Raw genomic sequence first — 17,446 nt, 5'->3', positions numbered from 1 at the left:
TTGGACAAAATAAAGCGAAAGGCAGCAGAAACGTTCAAATGTGTGTGAATTCCTAAGGGACCAAACTGCTGAGGTCGTCGGTCCCTAGACTTACACGCTACCTAAACTAACTTATGCTAAGGACAACACACACACACACACACACACACACACACGCCCGAGGGAGGACTCCACCTCCGGCAGCAGTCGCCGCGCAATCCGTGACATGGCGCCTCAAACAGCGCGGCCACTCCGCGTGACAAAGGCAGCAAGGGGAGAAGATGAAAGAGTACTGAAAAATAGGTAACAAGAAAGACAGAAGGGGGACTGAAGACGTTACATGATCGTAGTTGATCAGCATGAAGATAAAACACAAATGAAGTCATAGAACAAGTTTGTATTTAGCAATGTCGAAAACGATGACTAGCTGGACAACAAAAAAAGGTAAACGGAAGAATTAACATGTCGAGGAGTGCTTTCGGTAAACGACATAGCCTTTCCAAAACCAATCTCCTAATGTGTCTGAAAAGGAAAATTGACAAAGAGTACATATTATTAATTTTGGTAGATGACATTCAAATATGGACCCGAATTGTGAAAATTATTCAAAGACTGACGACTGCCTAACGAGAAAAGAGATGGCTTAGTGGGAGAGACAAGAAAACAGACGAATGGAAAAGGGACCTGCTTTTAGTGAAAGGCGTTATTATGACTGTTATGAACATGAAATGGAGATGTACAGGATAAGTGGCTACGTTAGTGGATGGCTGATGGAGCGAGAAAGTTCTATTCTGGAGTCCAAGACATAATACTGAGGTAACTACCTAAAATAAGGAGGTAGATGACGAAACAGAACATGCAACAGCAATATTAATGTGACACCTGAGAAATCTGGAGCAGGTCACCGTATTAAAAACGTGCCTAAATAGCTGCTATTTCTGATGATGAACAAATACAGGGAAACTGCATTAGGTTGAGACCGTTGGCACAGGACTTGGAGCCCCGTCGACATATGTTCTGGACCTTTGATTTGCGTTGGGGAGAACGACGGCTCATATACGTGTCCGACCACCATTTTGCGCAATTTCCCTAAATCACTCCAAGTAAATGGCAAGAAGGTTTCCCATGAAAGGGCACAGGCAATTTCCTTCTCTATCCTTCATTCACCCCGAGCCTGTGCTCCGTCTCTAACGACCTTGATGTTGACTGCACTTCAGACCCTAATGTTCCTTTTTTATTTTGTTATGGAATCTGTACAGTGGAAAATTGCGTGGTTTCCTTTGTTTGGCATAAAGATCCAGTCCTCCGTATTTTCTAGTAGGCGTAAGTTGTCGATCTTAATCTATATCTATACTAATAATGTAAGTCTAAACCCATCATGTCTCTCTTTGAACACGCCAGTCTCTAAACCTACAAGACAAATTTTCATGAGATGTTCATACGTAACTTGAAAGTAGGTTGAGCCGACGTATATGCTTTATTTCATCAAAGTCGGATCACGACAAAAACAAATATTTACATTTAAAGTTTTAACAAAAACCGTCGTGTCTGCTTGTTTTAACACGCTAATCTCCAAATCTGCTAGACCATTTTTGGGGTTTCCACAAGCAACCTGAGCGTAGCTTGGGACAACATACCCGCCTCATTTCATTAAAATCGGAAAACGGGAATAAAGATAACGTAATTTAAAGTTTTATCTAAAATCGTCTGCTCGGCTTAGTAGTTCGGATGTTTAACCACCATAGAACCCATAGACGGTGCTGTTAATTTTGTTGTAAACCGAAAAACCGATAGATGAAGCCAATAGCTTTTCTTTTTTTTAACTCAGTAACAGATGTATTTTCGGAAGTTTAGGTCAGTGACGGAATTAAACGCCACAATCTTATCTTTATGAAAACAAACTAACAGCGAATTTACTTTTGTGTATTAGAGACTTAACGACATTGCTTTGCTTCTATAGGTTTTATTTATGTTCTTTGCTAGAAAAAACGGATTTATTATGTTTACTTCGTGATTTGGCTGCCTACGCATTACAATTCGATTTCTTTCTTTCTTTTTACAGATAGATTCGCCCATGAACCATGGACCTTGCCGTTGGTGGGGAGGCTTGCGTGCCTCAGCGATACAGATGGCCGTACCGTAGGTGCAACCACAACGGAGGGGTATCTGTTGAGAGACCAGACAAAATTGTGGTTCCTGAAGAGGGGCAGCAGCCTTTTCAGTAGTTGCAGGGGCAACAGTCTGGATGATTGACTGATCTGGCCTTGTAACATGAACCAAAACGGCCTTGCTGTGCTGGTACTGCGAACGGCTGAAAGCAAGGGGAAACTACAGCCGTAATTTTTCCCGAGGGCATGCAGCTTTACTGTATGATTAAATGATGATGGCGTCCTCTTGGGTAAAATATATCGGAGGTAAAATAGTCCCCCATTCGGATCGCCGGGCGGGGACTACTCAAGAGGACGTCGTTATCAGGAGAAAGAAAACTGGCATTTTACGGATCGGAGCGTGGAATGTCAGATCCCGTAATCGGGCAGGTAGGTTAGAAAATTTAAAAAGGGAAATGGATAGGTTAAAGTTAGATATAGTGGGAATTAGTGAAGTTCGGTGGCAGGAGGAACAAGACTTTTGGTCAGGTGATTACAGGGTTATAAATACAAAATCAAATAGGGGTAATGCAGGAGTAGGTTTAATAATGAATAAAAAAAATAGGAGTGCGGGTTAGCTACTACAAACAGCATAGTGAACGCATTATTGTGGCCAAGATAGACACAAAGACCATGCCTACTACAGTAGTACAAGTTTATATGCCAACTAGCTCTGCAGATGATGAAGAAATTGATGAAATGTATGACGAGATAAAAGAAATTATTCAGGTAGTGAAGGGAGACGAAAATTTAATAGTCATGGGTGACTGGAATTCGTCAGTAGGAAAAGGGAGAGAAGGAAACACAGTAGGTGAATATGGATTGGGGGGAAGAAATGAAAGAGGAAGCCGCCTTGTAGAATTTTGCACAGAGCATAACTTAATCATAGCAAACACTTGGTTCAAGAATCATAAAAGAAGGTTGTATACCTGGAAGAATCCTGGAGATACCAATAGGTATCAGATAGATTATATAATGGTAAGACAGAGATTTAGGAACCAGGTTTTAAATTGTAAGACATTTCCAGGGGCAGATGTGGATTCTGACCACAATTTATTGGTTATGAACTGCAGATTGAAACTGAAGAAACTGCAAAAAGGTGGGAATTTAAGGAGATGGGATCTGGATAAACTGAAAGAACCAGAGGTTGTACAGAGTTTCAGGGAGAGCATAAGGGAACAATTGACAGGAATGGGGAAAAAAATACAGTAGAAGAAGAATGGGTAGCTCTGAGGGATGAAGTAGTGAAGGCAGCAGACGATCAAGTAGGTAAAAAGACGAGGGCTAATAGAAATCCTTGGCTAACAGAAGAAATATTGAATTTAATTGATGAAAGGAGAAAATATAAAAGTGCAGTAAATGAAGCAGGCAAAAGGGAATACAAACGTCTAAAAAAGAGATCGACAGAAAGTGCAAAATGGCTAAGCAGGGATGGCTAGAGGACAAATGTAAGGATGTAGAGGCTTGTCTCACTAGGGGTAAGATAGATACTGCCTACAGGAAAATTAAAGAGACCTTTGGAGAGAAGAAAACCACTTGTATGAATATCAAGAGCTCAGATGGCAACCCAGTTCTAAGCAAAGAAGGAAAGGCAGAAAGGTGGAAGGAGTATATAGAGGGTTTATACAAGGGCGATGTACTTGAGGACAATATTATGGAAATGGAAGAGGATGTAGATGAAGATGAAATGGGAGATACGATACTGCGTGAAGAGTTCGACAGAGCACTGAAAGACCTGAGTCGAAACAAGGCCCCGGGAGTAGACAACATTCCATTAGAGCTACTGATGGCCTTGGGAGAGCCAGTCATGACAAAACTCTACCATCTGGTGAGCAAGATGTATGAGATAGGCGAAATACCCACAGACTTCAAGAAGAATATAATAATTCCAATACCAAAGAAAGCAGGTGTTGACATATGTGAAAATTACCGAACTAGCAGTTTAATAAGTCACAGCTGCAAAATACTAACGCGAATTCTTTACAGACGAATGGAAAAACTGGTAGAAGCGGACCTCGGGGAAGATCAGTTTGGATTCCGTAGAAATGTTGGAACACTTGAGGCAATACTAACCTTACGACTTATCTTAGAAGAAAGATTAAGAAAAGGCAAACCTACGTTTCTAGCATTTGTAGACTTAGAGAAAGCTTTTGACAACGTTAACTGGAATACTCTCTTTCAAATTCTGAAGGTGGCAGGGGTAAAATACAGGGAGCGATAGGCTATTTACAATTTTTACAGAAACCAGATGGCAGTTATAAGAGTCGAGGGGCATGAAAGGGAAGCAGTGGTTGGGAAAGGAGTGAGACAGGGTTGTAGCCTCTCCCCGATGTTATTCAATCTGTATATTGAGCAAGCAGTAAAGGAAACAAAAGAAAAATTCGGAGTAGGTATTAAAATTCATGGAGAAGAAGTAAAAACTTTGAGGTTCGCCGATGACATTGTAATTCTGTCAGAGACAGCAAAGGACTTGGAAGAGCAGTTGAACGGAATGGACAGTGTCTTGAAAGGAGGATATAAGATGAACATCAACAAAAGCAAAACGAGGATAATGGAATGTAGTCAAATTAAATCGGGTGATGCTGAGGGGATTAGATTAGGAAATGAGACACTTAAAGCAGTAAAGGAGTTTTGCTATTTAGGGAGTAAAATAACTGATGATGGTCGAAGTAGAGAGGATATAAAATGTAGACTGGCAATGGCAAGGAAATCGTTTCTGAAGAAGAGAAATTTGTTAACATCGAGTATAGATTTAAGTGTCAGGAAGTCGTTTCTGAAAGTATTTGTATGGAGTGTAGCCATGTATGGAAGTGAAACTTGGACGATAACCAGTTTGGACAAGAAGAGAATAGAAGCTTTCGAAATGTGGTGCTACAGAAGAATGCTGAAGATAAGGTGGGTAGATCACGTAACTAATGAGGAGGTATTGAATAGGATTGGGGAGAAGAGAAGTTTGTGGCACAACGTGACTAGAAGAAGGTATCGGTTGGTAGGACATGTTTTGAGGCATCAAGGGATCACAAATTTAGCATTGGAGGGCAGCGTGGAGGGTAAAAATCGTAGAGGGAGACCAAGAGATCAATACACTAAGCAGATTCAGAAGCATGTAGGTTGCAGTAGGTACTGGGAGATGAAGAAGTTTGCACAGGATAGAGTAGCATGGAGAGCTGCATCAAACCAGTCTCAGGACTGAAGACCACAACAACAACAACAGATAAAAATGCCCAGAAAACGGTCGAGTCTTTCTATGTGCACCAGAATGGCCGAAAGACTGAGAACTATGCGGTCTCAAGGCTCCTGTGAAAATCACTGGGCTTCCTGTGGATAGGGAACATCAGGCTTTAACTCGCTGTTTGGGAACTCCATTCGAAAGCCAGGCGTGACGTCACTCTGATCGAGTGCGTCATGCATTATCTCGCTCCTCAAACCCCTCACTCACAGAGCCTTAAAGCTACTGCTCCGCAACGTAACATCATGGAAACGGAAATTTTGAGGAGAAATGACGCAGGAGAGCTAGCTTTTATGCTCATGATCCCGCTTATTCCTAACAGTTTACCAATACCCTGTAAATGTGTACAATCCCAGTGATCTTATATTACGGCATGATCATGAACAAAGTACAAGGTCAGACGCTGCGTGTTGTAGGTGGAGACCTCACTGTCAATTGCTTTTCTTTCGACCAGGTCTAGGTGGGTCTCTCCCGCTTTAGTGAAGGAAAAAAGCTCTTTGCTCACATACGCAGTCGTACTACCTGAAACGTTGTCTACGAAGAAGCTTTAGAAGTCAAACATATCTTCCACATGCACAATGTCCCGGGCACAGCTCTAAATTAATATCTGGGCAACGCCAGGTTTCTCAACTAGTACTAACTGAAACATATGGCTTCAACTTTTCCCCCGCAGAACTCGGATGACATCACTACTCTACAACTGAACCTTTACAGATAAACATTTCGACAGTTTCGGATAGCTGAGCAAATTGAGTAAACATTGATTCATATTTTAAAGCAGTACATGTTTGGGAATCGATGGTCAACATCTACACTACTGGCCATTAAAATTGCTACACCACGAAGATGACGTGCTACAGACGCGAAATTTAACTGACAAGAAGAAGATGCTGTGATATGTAAATGATTAGCTTTTCAGAGCATTCACACAAGGCTGGCGCCGGTGGCGACACCTACAACGAGCTGACATGAGGAAAATTTCCAACCGATTTCTCATACACAAACAGCAGTTGACCGGCGTTGCCTGGTGAAACGTTGTTGTGATGCCTCGTGTAAGGAGGAAAAATGTGTACCATCACGTTTCCGACTTTGATAAAGGCCGGATTGTAGCCCATCGCGATTGCGGTTTATCGTATCGCGACATTGCTGCTCGCGTTGGTCGAGAGCCACTGACTGTTAGCAGAATATGGAATCAGTGGGTTTAGGAGGGTAATACGTAATGCCGTGCTAGATCCCAACGGCCTCGTATCACTAGCAGTCGAGATGAAATGTATCTTATCCGCATGGCTGTAACAGATCGTGCAGCCACGCCTCGATACCTGAGTCAACAGATGGTGACGTTTGCAAGACCATCTGCAACGAACAGTACGACAACGTGTGCAGCAGCATGGACTATCAGCACGGAGACCATGGCTGCGGTTTCCCCTGACGCTGCATCAAAGACAAGAGCGCCTGCGATGGTGTACTCAACGACGAACCTGAATGCACGAATGGCAAAACGTCATTTTTTCGGATGAATCCAGGTCCTGTTTACAGCATCATGATGGTCACATCCGTGTTTGGCGACATCGCGCTGAACGCACATTGAAAGCGTGTATTCGTCATCGCCATACTGGCGTATCACCCGGCGTGATGGTATGGGGTGCCATTGGTTACACGTCTCGGTCACCTCTTGTTCTCATTGACAGCACTTTGAACAGTGGACGTTACATTTCAGATGTGTTACGACCCGTGGCTCTACCCTTCATTCGATCCCTGCGAAACCCTACATTTCTGCAGGATAATGCACGACCACATGTTTCAGGTCCTGTACGGGCCTTTCTGGATACAGAAAATGTTCGACTGCTGCCCTGGCCAGCACATTCTCCAGATCTCTCACCAACTGAAAATGTCTGGTCAATGGTGGCCGAGCAAGTGGCTCGTCACAATATGCCAGTCACTACTCTTGATGAACTGTGGTATCGTGTTGAAGCTTCATGGGCAGCTTTACCTGTATGGCCATACGAACTCTGTTTGACTTAATGCCCAGGCGTATCAAGGCCATTATTACGGCCAGAGGTGGTTGTTCTGGGTACTGATTTCTCAGAATCTATGCACCCGAATTGCGCGAAAATGTAATCACATGTCATTTCTAGTGTAATATATTTGTCCAATGAATATCAATTTATCATCTGCATTTCTTCTTGGTGTAGCAATTTTAATGGCCAGTAGTGTACCTCTCCTCTGAGAATGCCTCCTGCTGTAGGGGATGAACCATAACGTGCAACGTGTGCCTTAGGCCACGGCCTTATTCCCTAGAAAACCTCGTCATTATGGATCATCAGGGTGCTCAAGAGGAATCTTCTGTCATCAGCGAAGACAACTTTGAGATATTCACTCCCCAGATTTGTCTTCTACTAGACTATGGGAGACAATTTGCACGTTGAGGAAATGTGAAAGGAAATCTGACGAACAGCACTCTACTTGCAGCCCAGCTGCAAGTCAATATTTCCCAGTTATACTAGAAGATACACTGGGGACAAAGTTGATGGTAATTTGTGTGGCTTATGCCGTGAGATCAGCAGCAGCTGCTCGCTGTTGGGAACCAAGATGGATAACATATGCACTTTGTTCGGATCATCGGCACCAACGCCTATACACAAACGACATAATGTGTCGAACGTGTAGGAGCATTCGTCGGAAAAATCATCCACCCTCCACAACATGAGGCAACTGAAAAATATTTCATTGAGCGAATTGTGCTCTCAGCTACCGTCTCAATATCTCTACGATTTTTACTGACCTGCTACTACATTCAGCACAACTGATCACTCTTTCATCAAGTAAAAATACAACATTTATGATTTCACTGTTTTTATACTCATTATGTGTGTATTGAATAACTGCCTTCCGTGACTTCCTAATACTTCGCAATCAGAATTTGTGCTTAATATGTCTTTAGATATGTTCGCATTCGTATTCAACTAGCATAAATGTCCCCAACGAAAATGTGGGAGGTGTGCTTTAATATCTTTCAGGGATAGAACTTCTGACAGCCATAACTATCTGCCATTCAGTTAGGATGAAAGCGAGAAGTCGAATTTTACGATTGCGATTTACCTGACGGTGAAATTAGAATCTCTTCCAAATTCACTGCGCATCTCATGCAAGAACGGATGACGTGAGCCAAAGGTGAGCGATCTAGTCTTAAACACCACGAGCCAAAAAGTGTGACATCATTGCTGGTTGATAGCCATCTCATTCACATGAGAGCTGAGACACACAGCCTATCCTATTGTTGTGCCTGCAGATATTGTTGGCGTGAAGTGGGATGTGGTCGCATGAATGCATGAAAACGCTCCTTTTGTGGAACATATCAACTTCCAAAGAAATATTTCAATTGCCGTGACGGGCTCATAAAGCCGACATTAATGTATTAATTACGAATGAAATTATTTTTACAATGACTCTAGTTTGAGTTTGTCTACTATGACGGCCGCAGGGTGAAGAAATAAAAGGATGATTAGGAAACTCCAACCAGCGCCCGCTTTTGCCTTATATGTTTTACCACAGAGAAAGTACACATGAATAGCCGAACGACGTATTGAACCTCGGCCCTAATGAACGGGAGTCTAGAGCCTAAACCACTGTGCCATCTCGCACGAAACGCAGCGGGTGTCAAACTCCTTAGCCACAATGGATTATCCACTGCCATACTGGATGAACGTAAAGCGTGATGTACTAGGGCTTAGTTTAGTTGGGTTCAGTGACTGGCGTATTCCATGGATCGTAACTGCCATCTCATGCTTTCACGTGGAACAAGCAAGCTTTAAAATTGTAGAGCACTTTCTTAGCGAAAAATAAGGAAATATGAAATTGAGGGAAGTGTTCAACCACATACGATTTCAGTTTGTTATTAAAATTGATTTTACTATCTATGTAATTCATAATATCGGTGAATAGGTGGTCAAAGATTTTACGGCTCAATATCTCATATCCTCTCTGTGTCACATTAAGGTTGAATAACGGACAATATTAGTCATTTATGTTTATGAATGTTGTTATTGTTTCGAATTGGATTTGGGTGCGAAGAAAAACCTCCATGAGCCAGTAAATGAACTGTGCGGCTGTATTCAATGTGCCCAACTGTTAAAAGAGCTGCCTACAAGATGTGCTAGAGTGGACGTCACATCTTACCCCAGAATAGGATGTCAGAAGATATTTAATGAACGGAAACAGGAAAAATCAGTTCAATTCCTTATCAATACTAGCACCTAAGGATTTAAAATATTCTGTTCCTTTTATTAACTGAAACTCAAGTATGACTTTTAATGGTGTAATCAGACCTTTTGTGGTGCAAATGCACATGTAAAGAGTTTCGTGGACATTCAGTAACGAATCATTTGCACAGAACCAACTGTACTTTATTTACGTCTTCTAGTGATGAAGTTTGTCCATTAGACTTGACTGTATATTCTCAATGGCAGCAAAACGAATTATTTCCGCTTTTTGGATGTATGTTGTTAGGTCATTTATTTACAAACGAGGATAAGAAACGGCCCTATATCAATCCGTGTGGTACATCTGTAGTGATAATTCTTCGTTCTGATTATGTTGTTTCCTTGTGTCAACCCTCTGGGCTTCTTAATGCGACACTTGGCATCCTTTGAGTAGGAATGTAAACCAGTTACCTGCAAGATCTGTGACAGCACACTATTGAGCTTTTCTTCGAGAATATTGTAGCAGTGACAATTGTACACTCTTGTAACAATAGCTTGAATTCTCATTAATGGACGGGGCAAGAGCTGGAAAGGAATGGTACTGTCGATAATTATTAATATTCGGTAATTGTTAATATCTAATTACCTTTTTTGTAAAGAGGTCTGACAATAAGGTATTGTAATTTGTCACGAAATATTCCCTGTGATGGTGATGTGTCGTATGGTTGACTGAATACACTGCGTATCTGAGTAGAACAGAGTTTTAGTAATTTGGTTGAGACACTACCAACTCTGAAAGAGTTCTTCATTTTGGGAAATTAATTCAATTTTTAAATCATTTGGCAGAGGATAGAGTATTGTGATTTGCCGTTATGTAAATGGCAGTGAATCGTCTGTAATTACCTCGTCGATGTGACGTTAAGCTCTTGTCTTCCTTCTTCCTTTTTACATGGCACTGGATTTGCTTCATGTATGTATTCTATTGCTTTATCCCTTGAACTCCCACACCATTGTTCTGAACTACTCGCAGGAAGTTATTATCAAATACTTTGCCTAGCTGACTCTTATTATTTATTATTTGCTTTCTTTCTTTAATAATTAAGTCCTGGTATTCCTTACCTGATTTCGAGGTTTCTCTTTTAACTATTGCACGTATATACTCATTTCATTACCTGAATAATTTGCCGCGCGGTTGGAGGCGCCATGTCACGGACTGCGCGGCCCCTCCCGCCAGAGGTTCGAGTCCTCCCTCAGGCATGGGTATGTGTGTTGTTCTTAGCATAAGTTAGGTTAAGTAGTGTGTAAGTCTAGGGACCGATGACCTAAGCAGTTTGGTCCCTTAGGAATTCACACACATTTGAACACTTCTGAATCATTAATTTCCCACGTTGTGTACCACAGCAGCTTCGAACAGCAGTTATTTGCAGAGAACTGAGTGGTACACATTCTCCTGCGGTCGGGAGGCGTATTCCAACAGAGCAGCGTGAGTAATTTTCAAGGTCTCATGTCTGTACTAAAAATGTCGCTTCACTGCCAGTTCAACTCAACTATCGGCCACTGAGCAGTACTGTGATTTCTTTGCTTGTGACTGTACTCGGATACTCACTACCTTGAACGAAAATATGCAAGAACATGTTCAAAGCATGTTTAATTCAATGTTATAGCATGCAGAGCCTCTTACCACAGCGCTCGTGTGTTAAACGTGGTAGGCGTGCAGTAGTGTTTTACTGCGCTGTACATCAATCTATTTTGCATCACTATCGGTCACACGTGTTCTAAATTTGACGCAGTTATGGTGATTACTTCTTGATATTGCAAATTTTTATAGACATTGGCGTACGCTGGTAATTGCGTACACTCTTGTATCAATAGCTTAAATTCTCATTAATGCACTGGGTGAGAAATGAGAAGGAAAGGTACTGTTGTTTGGTAAACACCCTATAGTTTCTTAAATTAGTGTTTGTGTAAGACGGGGTTAACACAAGAAAATGGAACAATGCATCAGATTTCATTAAGCGATGTTTGCAGTATTCCATCTAATTGCTGTCTCCTGCGGGTGTTAAAAACGGGAAGAGCTTTGCCTCTCATAACATATGTCACTTGTGAAATGTAATCGATACTGTGTATCGTGCGTTACACCATTTATATATCATCCTGCTGTTTTCGTCGAGGAAGCGGTAGAAGATTTCACAGGCTGCTCTTCAGGATAAAGCTGTTTTTACCTCCAAAAGTATCGCACGAACTGTGAACATTCCGTTTAAAATCGTTTCCTAATGTTATGTATTGCAGATTGTTTGGTAAAGCTATACTGTGTGTAAAGAAAGATATTGAAAAGCGGTAAGTCACCACAATTTTAACCATTCCTTATCTACTGCTGCATGATGGCGGCACTTTCGATCCTCCGGGTACTATTAAAAACCAAATTTTAACAAAATATGCACGTTTTTCAGTTCTCTCGTCATTAAAGTTTTTCCTAATTTCCTATTTCATAGAAAAATTTCCAGCAATTCTGATAGGCTGCCTTAGCTATAACAGTTTAATGCCTAGTTCATATAAAATATGGGTGCAACAGAAGAGTATGTCTCGTGAAAACAGTGTTGACGAAATTCATTTCTTTATAAGTACACGCACCGCCACAAATTAAGGAGAGTCACAGAACACGAAAGAGAACTGCGTCATGACGACACTGTGCGGCTAGAAGTTGAGACAAAAAGGAAATACGTGGCATAGGTAGAATGCCTACAAAAGACCGCTTACTGTACTTAAACCAGTCCGCGTAGGCAGAAACAATGCGAAGAGCGACTTTGACTAGTTGCGCGCTAGGTACACAGCACTCCAGTCTTTGGGTACACGTCCACATGACTACCTGCAACATAAGCACATCATGCATCACCCTCTTTTCAAATTCTTTGTCCATCTTCATAAATTTTATACAGTATGTAAACCTGTAGAACAAAATCGCTGCTACGGTAGCAGGTTCGAATCCTGCCTCGGGCATGGATGTGTGTGATGTCCTTAGCTTAGTTAGGTTTAAGTAGTTCTAAATTCTAGGGGACTTATGACCACCGATGTTGAGTCCCATAGTGCTCAGAGCCATTTGAACCATTTTTGAACAAAATCGCAGTGTCTCTCTAATCCTCCCCAACCCCGTGCTTCTTCCCACCTTCCTTTGATGCCACATCTTCCATATCCTATTATAAGATAACCTCAACGGACTCCCTCTTCCTGATAAAGAAATCAGCCCTGACAGCTATCCATCTCACCAGATATAGCCCTATTGCCCATAACCATTCCTTACATGAAAAGGTCCTGTGCCTCTCCCAGCGTCCTGATCACTGCTATAAACCCATCTATGTTACATCCTCTTTCACCCTCCACTCACCCCATTTCAGTCGTAGTGATCCATCCATCCGTGTTCCCACTCATCCCCTTATCCTCATTTTCTAACCTCACAGCACATCCTAGCAATCACCCCGCCCCTTCCTCCCGATAGGCGTAACGATGGAGAGAATGAATTCAGAAATAAAGAAAAAAAAGTACATGGCGTGTCTACTAGTCAGATACGTAGCCCCACAATCTTAAATCTAAGAATGCAGGTAACATTTCAGGTCGAACGATTACAACGAACCGACACAACGAACAACAGTTGACCTCCAGAGAGAGTGCTAGCTCAGCAATGGAGGCTCAACGGTGTCATTCACAGTATGGGAAGCCATTCCCAAAGAGCACCACACCTCTTATTGAAATTTTTGTGCCACTAATCGAGTAATTACACCAATAGTGTGAGTTTTTAAACTCCTTTTACATATCATTGTACCCTTATCACTGTGCAACATGTCACGATTTTCTCAGATCACTTTTTCATTGACACCATACGTAATTAGTTGTCTTGACTGAAGGTGTACTTCTTATAGTAAATAAATACAAATGTGGTATGTCATCTCACAAAATCCCAGCTACCTACATGGGAAAATTTTTCTTCATTTGTACTCTCTCAACACCTTCGTTTGAAAGCTATGAGTGGTATATAGTAAAGATAAAGCACTCCATCTTCAGGCCACGAGTGGCCTACCGGGACCATCCGACCGCCGTGTCATCCTCAGTGGAGGATGCGGATAGGAGGGGCGTGGGGTCAGCACACCGCCCTCCCGGTCGTTATGATGGTATACTTGACCGAAGCCGCTACTATCCGGTCGAGTAGCTCCTCAGTTGGCATCACGAGCCTGAGTGCACCCCGAAAAATGACTACAGCGCATGGCAGCCTGGATGATCACCCATCCAAGTACCGACCACGCCCGACAGCGCTTAACTTCGGTGATCTGACGGGAACCGGTGTATCCACTGCGGCAAGGCCGTTGCCCATAGTAAAGATAGCTGAGTCATTTCCATAACTGGGACGAATATATAAAGTCTATTGTTTTGTTCAAGTAGTGGATGAAGATGACAGAGAGACAGCTCGCTCACTAACATGAGAACTTCGCACGAGGTTCCAACGTAAAATGAACACGTTTTATAAAAAAAAAAGTTAAGGTATGTAAGTGTAGAGTTCCGTTTCTGTTTCTTGTAATGCCAGACAAGAACGTCATAACTCATGATATGAGATATATTTCACGTAAAAGCACTATGTGACTGACCTGAAGATGATACCGAAGTCTGCCGAAACCGGTTGTTGTACATAAAGAAATATTTATGCGATCTTGGCTTTAGAAAGTTTTTAAAAGAAGAATGTCATTCTGGGAATGCGGTATCAAATATATCTGGCTCTTTTGCATTGGTACTGAGATGGTCGTGGAGCTTAATGTTCCCTTCCTTGGCTTATGCTCTCATCCCATGAAATACTGCAGAGAGATTTGCAGATGTGTGTCACTATAATGGCAGAATGCATGGTAATCAAGAACTTTAAGAGACAGGTCATATATTAAGATAACATCACGTTATATCTTTTTACGAAACTGACCCATGGTAAGACGTCTTCTTTCTTAACCTCAGCTGTCGTCTTCTTTGTTCTTCTATTTTTGATGTACGATCTAGGGGTTTTTAAAGTCATTCTGCGGCGGAATAATTCATCAGACATGATACGTGAGGTTTTGTTAAAACTCTAGTGTTACCTCAGTAACAATGCATAGCGTTTGGTGTGATTGTTGTAATATGCCTATACTTGCGAAAGGCCGAAAGGGTGAAGTAAGGATTCATCTCATACGACCTTACGGGCCGTGAAGGAAAATCAGGAGGGATCTCAGGCTTGTTGTTGGCTAACAGATGGCTGGCAGTGAACAATGACACAGTCAGAACTCTCTCCAGCGGCCATAAAACTTAACAAGCCCACAGGGCACTGTGAGAAGCCTAATGCAGAACGTCTGAAGAGTATTTGAAACGCGCTACATCAGGATGAGAGTCCAGTGCCGTAATTACTGCGCCACTTCGTTCAGTGATTTTTTTCTTCGTGCTTATCTGCTCAGGAAGACGTTTCAATGCTCGAGAGTCTAAAGCTCTTATACAGAAGTCAAATAGATGCTCATATATACACTCCTGGAAATTGAAATAAGAACACCGTGAATTCATTGTCCCAGGAAGGGGAAACTTTATTGACACATTCCTGGGGTCAGATACATCACATGATCACACTGACAGAACCACAGGCACATAGACACAGGCAACAGAGCATGCACAATGTCGGCACTAGTACAGTGTATATCCACCTTTCGCAGCAATGCGGGCTGCTATTCTCCCATGGAGACGATCGTAGAGATGCTGGATGTAGTCCTGTGGAACGGCTTGCCATGCCATTTCCACCTGGCGCCTCAGTTGGACCAGCGTTCGTGCTGGACGTGCAGACCGCGTGAGACGACGCTTCATCCAGTCCCAAACATGCTCAATGGGGGACAGATCCGGAGATCTTGCTGGCCAGGGTAGTTGACTTACACCTTCTAGAGCACGTTGGGTGGCACGGGATACATGCGGACGTGCATTGTCCTGTTGGAACAGCAAGTTCCCTTGCCGGTCTAGGAATGGTAGAACGATGGGTTCGATGACGGTTTGGATGTACCGTGCACTATTCAGTGTCCCCTCGACGATCACCAGTGGTGTACGGCCAGTGTAGGCGATCGCTCCCCACACCATGATGCCGGGTGTTGGCCCTGTGTGCGTCGGTCGTATGCAGTCCTGATTGTGGCGCTCACCTGCACGGCGCCAAACACGCATACGACCATCATTGGCACCAAGGCAGAAGCGACTCTCATCGCTGAAGACGACACGTCTCCATTCGTCCCTCCATTCACGCCTGTCGCGACACCACTGGAGGCGGGCTGCACGATGTTGGGGCGTGAGCGGAAGACGGCCTAACGGTGTGCGGGACCGTAGCCCAGCTTCATGGAGACGGTTGCGAATGGTCCTCGCCGATACCCCAGGAGCAACAGTGTCCCTAATTTGCTGGGAAGTGGCGGTGCGGTCCCCTACGGCACTGCGTAGGATCCTACGGTCTTGGCGTGCATCCGTGCGTCGCTGCGGTCCGGTCCCAGGTCGACGGGCACGTGCACCTTCCGCCGACCACTGGCGACAACATCGATGTACTGTGGAGACCTCCCGCCCCACGTGTTGAGCAATTCGGCGGTACGTCCACCCGGCCTCCCGCATGCCCACTATACGCCCTCGCTCAAAGTCCGTCAACTGCACATACGGTTCACGTCCACGCTGTCGCGGCATGCTACCAGTGTAAAAGACTGCGATGGAGCTCCGTATGCCACGGCAAACTGGCTGACACTGACGGCGGCGGTGCACAAATGCTGCGCAGCTAGCGCCATTCGACGGCCAACACCGCGGGTCCTGGTGTGTCCGCTGTGCCGTGCGTGTGATCATTGCTTGTACAGCCCTCTCGCAGTGTCCGGAGCAAGTATGGTGGGTCTGACACACCGGTGTCAATGTGTTCTTTTTTCCATTTCCAGGAGTGTATATTGACGAGTGGTCCGAAAGTAATGGCTATTCAACTTGCATTCAGAAACCCTTCGTGAATCTCGGTCTTTTGTTAAGTTTGCCAGTAAGTAAGTAATGTACTGCAGTGACTTAACTTGGGCGACCCCGTGACAAGCAGCTGCACTGTATCACGTCGTACCACTGTTTGGGAAAAGCCAGATTCACTGAATCGGGAGCTGTGCCACAACGCCGGCCGTGGTGGCCGGCCGTTTCTAGGCGCTTCAGTCCGGAACTGCGTGACTGCTACGGTCGCAGATTCGAATCCTTCCTCGGGCATGGATGTGTGTGATGTCCTTAGGTTAGTGAGGTTTAAGTAGTTCTAAGTTCTAGGGGACTGATGACCTCCGCTGTTAAGTCCCATAGTGCTCAGAGCCATTTTTTTGTGCCATAACGGTTGCTTTTAGAAGAAATGTAGTTCAAATAGCCGTAGGATATCTGTAATGCATTTCCTTGACAATTCTAAATCACTTCATTTTAACATCAATTTGGTTCCTTTCATAAGAAAATTATTTGCTTGTTCCTTCTCTAAAGAGTTAAGTTTTCATTTTCAATGTTTTTATAGGTATTCTAAACTACTGAGCTCCCTTCTTTCCAAGTTTCACTTAAATTAGATGCTTTTATCTTATTACGTGAGGCACGAGATCGCTTATCCATTTGCACATTATGCCACTCTTGTTTTACGCTATTCGTAATTCCTCCTGTTAAAAATAGATACATTCATGTAATCGATACGGAATTCGTGTTGTAGCTGGACAGTGGATTCACTACAAAGGACAACACCAACTATTTGTTTTTTTTTCCGCGAACAGCATCATTTTACTAGAAATAACATGCACTGCTGCTGATCGGTTTTCACGGAAAATCTTGAAGCGAAGTACTGAAATTTAAAACTTTGAACGTGTTGCTATGAAATAAGGCGAAGG

General features: G+C 43.3%; 1 pseudogene; it reads right to left on the bottom strand.

Annotated features, from left to right (window-relative positions):
• Positions 1-13,796: 13,796 nt before the first annotated feature.
• On the bottom strand, positions 13,797-13,914 carry LOC126238515 (5S ribosomal RNA; annotated as a pseudogene).
• Positions 13,915-17,446: the final 3,532 nt, after the last annotated feature.

This window comes from Schistocerca nitens, chromosome 2 (assembly GCF_023898315.1).
Source record: "Schistocerca nitens isolate TAMUIC-IGC-003100 chromosome 2, iqSchNite1.1, whole genome shotgun sequence".
NCBI classification, from domain to species: domain Eukaryota; kingdom Metazoa; phylum Arthropoda; class Insecta; order Orthoptera; family Acrididae; genus Schistocerca; species Schistocerca nitens.
Note: the sequence above shows the minus strand (reverse complement) of the source record. Positions and strands in the feature narration are given on the sequence as shown.